This window comes from Aotus nancymaae, unplaced genomic scaffold (genome assembly GCF_030222135.1).
Source record: "Aotus nancymaae isolate 86718 unplaced genomic scaffold, 86718_ANA_hifiasm-v0.15.2.pri h1tg000069l, whole genome shotgun sequence".
NCBI lineage: Eukaryota > Metazoa > Chordata > Mammalia > Primates > Aotidae > Aotus > Aotus nancymaae.
The window spans coordinates 1,272,187-1,277,908 of record NW_026988484.1 but is presented as its reverse complement, the minus strand read 5'-3'; positions in this window follow the sequence as shown (position 1 = coordinate 1,277,908).

The following is a 5,722-nucleotide window of genomic DNA, read 5'->3' as shown; positions in this document are numbered from 1 at the left end:
TAGTAAAAATGATGACCAGAAAACAAAATTCCATCCTATGAGAAGCAATAAAGTGGTTAGACATGAATTCTGAAGCCAGTCTGTGGCCTCCAGTTTCTAAACCCAAACTTCGTAATTGTGTAACCTTGGGAAAATTCTTTTTTTTATCTTTGTCTTTTTTCATGACCTTGCCTACTCTTTCTTATACCTTGGAAATTTTTTTTTTTTTTTTTTTTTAAAGATGGGGTTTCACCCTGATGGCCAGGCTGGTCTTGAGCTCCTGACCTCAGGTGATCCACCCACCTGGGCCTCCCAAAGTGTTAGATTACAGGCGTGAGCCACTGCAACCAGCCAGAAAAATTCTTAACCTGAGTCTATCTATATTCTGATCTGTAAAATGGAGGAAACAGCATTACCTACTGCACAGAGATGCTGTAAATGTTAAAAGAGCTGATGCATATAAAACATTCACAACGTCTGATACACAGCAACACTACATTTGCACGCTCTTATGATAATTATGCGGCATCCCTACAGCCAGGGCCATGGCCACATGGCACACGCATACAGGCTCCGTGTTTGCAAATACAGAGAAAGTGTAGAAACACGGCCACTGGGTCACAGACATGAGAAACGTCTGGTCTGGAGACATGGATTTGGGGAAATTCTGTAGATTATTGATGTAAAGTGTCTTCAGCAGGAACCGTCTCATTCACAGAGCTTACAGCAACAACCAATGATGGATTCTGGCAAACAAAAACGTTTAAGAGTTAGAAGAAAGGGCCAGGGGCGGTGGCTCACGCCTGTAATCCTAGCACTTTGGGAGGCCGAGGTGGGTGGATCATCTGAGGTCAGGAGTTCAAGACCAGCCTGGCCATCATGGTGAAACCCTATCTTAAAAAAAAAAAAAAAGAGTTGGAAGGAAGATACAGACCCTCTGGAGGAGAAAGACAGCAACTTGGAGAAGCCAGGAAAGAACCTTCAGGTCAGAGGGGTGGTCAGCAGTACAAAGGTCTAATAAGGCAGTAAAAGGACAAATGATGGAAGCTCTTCTGTAGCTGCCCGTGGAGTGAAAGAAATGAGAATGGGAGGGAACAGGTAGTGTGCAGAACAACTACACAGTCTGCGTCTGCAGGAGACAGAAGAAATGGGGAGACTGATGGGCAAGCAAGGTGGAAACAGTTTGGGGATGAGGATAGAGACTTGAACACAGATACAGATTAAGGGGGAAAAATCTAGTTGTTACAGACAAGTTGAAGACTAAGCGAGGAAGTATGACAGAGGGGCCTAGAAACAACTGGGCAGGAAGTGGGAAAATGTGTCCAATAACAAATGGCAAGAGGGATCCCGGAAGAGAAGTGACTCCTTCCTGAGGGTACAACAAGGCTTAGAGAGCTAGGGAATTTTACAAACGTTCCATGGACAACATGACTCTCAACAATCTGCAGATCCCCCTCAGTTGTAAGAGCTGTTCATAGAAATCTTTGTGCAGCACAACTGAGAAGACTGCAGGCTTTCTATTCCCCCAGATAGTTTAACATTTCTATTCAAATGTCAAGACAAACCACCAGAGAACCATGACTTTGGAATACAGTTGTCTATTCTCTGAGAGTCTTTCTTTGGCAATAAAAACTAAGCAAAGAAGCAGAAGGTGTACAAAAGAACCAAATGGAAATTAAGCAATCGGAAAATACAAAAGCAAGATGAAAAATCACTGGAGAAACTCAACAGATTAGGTATGACAAAGGAAACAATCAGTGAGGACCATGGACAGTCAACAGAAATTAATTAATGTTAACGACAGAGAAAACAGACTGGAAAAAGAAAAAAGATGCAAGCCTGAGGGACCTATGGGAGCATAAAAAAAGATCTGCCATTCATGTTATCGGAGTCCCTAAAAGAGACAAGACTGGGGGTAAAAAAATATTTGAAGAAATAACAGTTGAAGATCCCCCAAAGTTAGCAAAAGGCATAATCCTATAGGTTAAAAAGCTGGGCAGGCACCAGGGAACACCAAGTAAGATACACTCAAAAAATTCCATGCCACGCACATCACAGTCGAACTTCTGAACATTACAGACAAGGAAAAACACTTTGGATGAAGCTCAACAGAACTGATGCATTGCAAAATAGGGAAGGATTATTTGAATGGTAGATTTCTTATATTAAACATAATGGACAGAACAGAGAGACATGTTTCTCAAGTATTAAAAGAACACAACTGACAACTCTGAATCTTACACCCCACAAAAATATTCTTTGGGAATGAAGCAAACATAAAGATACCTTTAGAGGAAGGAAAACAAAGAACAGTTGTTACCCTAGAAGCAAGGCTACAGTAAGTTCAGTAGTGTGTAACAGAAAGGAAATGTTAACAGAAGGCGGCTTGGGATTTCAGGAAGGAAGAACCAACAATGGAATGGGTAAAGAGGTCAAGAGCCAATGCTCCTCATGACCGTTTGTAAAACATGTGAAAGATAAAGCAAAAATTACATCATGCAACATAGAGCTCAGTTTTTGAAGAGGAATTACTTAAGATAGTTAAATTATTAGGTAAGGTAAAGGGGCCCAACGGAAGTGCTGAATTGTTCATACTTACATCAGCAATTACAATATTACAATTGTATCAGTGATACAATTATCAAATTGCTGATAACTTGTTAAACTGTCATAAGTTATAGATTTACACTGCTATAGTAGGACAATCACTAAAAAACGCGGATACATGTAGTCCCTGACTTACGATGGTTCAACTTATTACTTGACTTTACGATGGTGCAAATGCTTCATGCATTCAGTAGAAGCCATACTTGTATTTTTATTCAAAATTCTTTGTAGTAATTTTATTATAAAATAGGCCTTGTGTTAGATGATTTTACCCAACTGCAGGCTAATGTAAATTTTCTGAGCATGGTGAAGGCAAGACTGGCTATGATGTTTGGTAGGGTAGGTGTATTAAATACATATTTGACAATATTTTCAACTTGTAATGGATATGTTGGGATATAACCCCATCATAAGACAAGGAGCATCTACACTAAAAAACACTACACATATATCAAATCAAATTCTAAGAAAAAAAGGTGAAGTAGCCTATAGGAAGATAAAAAAACAACCCCAAATAACAAGGAGAGGAACAATAAAAAAAAAAAAAACACAAAAAAATCATTTAAGGGCAGACTTAAGCCCTAAAATATCACTAGTTATTTTAATTTAACTGATTTCAATATACCAATTAAGAGAGAAATAAGCAAAATGCATGGCCTGAGTATATGCTGTTCAAAGAAACTGACTTCACAAGTAATGATACAGATAAGGTTTAAAATAAAACGAAGAAATATTAACCATGCAAACATTAATCAAAATATGCAGGAGTCACTATAAAAATATCAGTTAAAGTATTGACAAGACTATTAAAAGGCAAAAGAAGGACATTACATAAGGAGAAAAAGTCAATTCACCATGAAGATTTGGCAAATCTACGTGTGTATGTACCAAATAATACAGCTTTGACCTTTGCGAAACAAAGTGATAGAACTTAAAAGAGCAATATACAACATACTTCCACAATTACGTTCAGGACTTTTTTTTTTTTTTTTTTGAGACGGAGTCTCGCTCTGTTGCCCAGGCTGGAGTACAATGGCATGATCTCGGCTCACTACAACCTCCGCCTCCCAGGTTCAAGCGATTCTCTTGCCTCAGCCCCTCCTCAGTAGCTGGGATTACAGCCATGCGCCACCATGCCCAGCTAATTTTGTATTTTTAGTAGAGACAGGGTTTCGCCATGTTGGCCAGGCTGGTCTCAAACTCCTGACCTAAGATGATCCGCCTGCTTCGGCTTCCCAAAGTGTTGGGTTTACAGGTGTCAGCCACCGCACCCAGCCTATGTTCAGGACTTCAACATCAGTCTTAGCAAATGACAGAAATGTCAGACAGAAAATCAGCTAGGACACAGCTGACCTGACTAACAATGAGCAGGATCATATAGACATTTATAGAAACTCGACCCAGTAACAGCAGAACGCCCATTCTTTTCAAGCAGCCATATGGAACAAGATAGACCCTATCCTGGGTCATAAAAAAATGTTAACACATTTAAATGGTCAGATCAAATACGGAACAAATGAGAAAACAGTAACAAATACACTGAACACTAGAAAATTAAACATATTAAATAATTCATGGCTTAGAGAGAATGTTTTAAAAAATATAAATATTAGAATTGAGTAAAATGTAACGAAAACATTAAACTTGTGGGATCAAACTAATTATGATGTTAGGTAAATTTATAGAATGTAATGCTTACATTAAAAAAGCAAAAAAATCTCAAATAAATAATCTAAAAACCCACTTTGAAAACTTACAAAGAGCCAAATACAACCAAACCAAGTGGAAGAATATAATACAGATCAAAGCCGAAATCAAAGGAATCCAGAACAGAAAGAGACAAATCAATAGTATAAAGTGCTAGTTCTTTGCAGTGAGAGATGAAGCAAAAAGGACATCTTTCAGCACGGTGCACAATAGAACTGATTAATGTCTAAGAAGACTCACGATCATAAAAACAGTACACACATTTCCAATATTAAAAATAAAATTATGTAAGTACAGATCCTGCTATCAAAACAATAAGGGAATGCTACAAATTTAGATGAAACATTCCTTCAAAAGGATAGACTATCAAAAATAGTACACAAGAAATAGATACTCTGAATAGTTCTATCTATCCAATAAAATAAATATGTAATTTAAAAGCCTCCAGAAGAAAAATCTCTGGCCCAATAGTTGACTAGAGGTCATCAAACGACAAGAACAAATAACACCAATTCTACACAGTTTTCCAAAAATTAAAAGAGAACTCCTTCCAATTCATGCTGAAAGGTCATGATCACCGAGACATCAAAACCACATATAAGACATTTGGAACATAAGAAACAAAAGGAAAAAGAAAAAGATTATTAGGCAATAAATTAGAGGAATATTTCCTCAACAAAATACAAACAAAGGGAATAATGCCAAATGATATATAGAAACAATCAGACTCTACAAACAAGTGTGGTTTATTCTAAGGATGCAAGTCTGGCTCAATATTCAAAACTCTATCAAAGCAATACATTCTACCAATAGGATGTGGAAGGATAATGGCATGATGCTATCAATCAGTGGAGAAAAAGCATTGAACAAAATTCAACTCATTCATAGCAACACAGAAACTCAAAAGACTGTGAACAGAGGAAATTTTTTATACTTATAGAGAACATATGCTTTGTAAGACTTAACATTATACTTTATGATGAAAAACTGAACATGCTGGGCACAGTGGCTCACGCCTGTAATCCTAGCACTTTGGGAGACCCAGGCAAGCAGACAGCTTGAACCCAGGAGTTTGAGATCAGCCTGGGAATCATGGTGAAACCCTGTCTTTACAAAAAAATACAAAAATTAGCTGGGTGTGATGGTGCATGCCTGTAGTACCAGCTACTGGGGGTTGGCAGGGGCTGAGGTGGGGGAATCACTTGAGCCTGGGAAGTAAGGGCTGTTGTGAGACAAGATCGTGCCACTGCACTCCAGCCTGGGTGACAAAGTGAGATCCTGTCTCAAACAAAACAACTGAACATTTCCCCCATAACATCAGGAACCAGGTAAGGATGGCCTTTCTCATTACTCCTATTCAACGTTATAATGAAAGTCCCGGCTTGTGCAATGCAAAAAGACCAGCAAAAAGGAAATAAGAGTATACAGA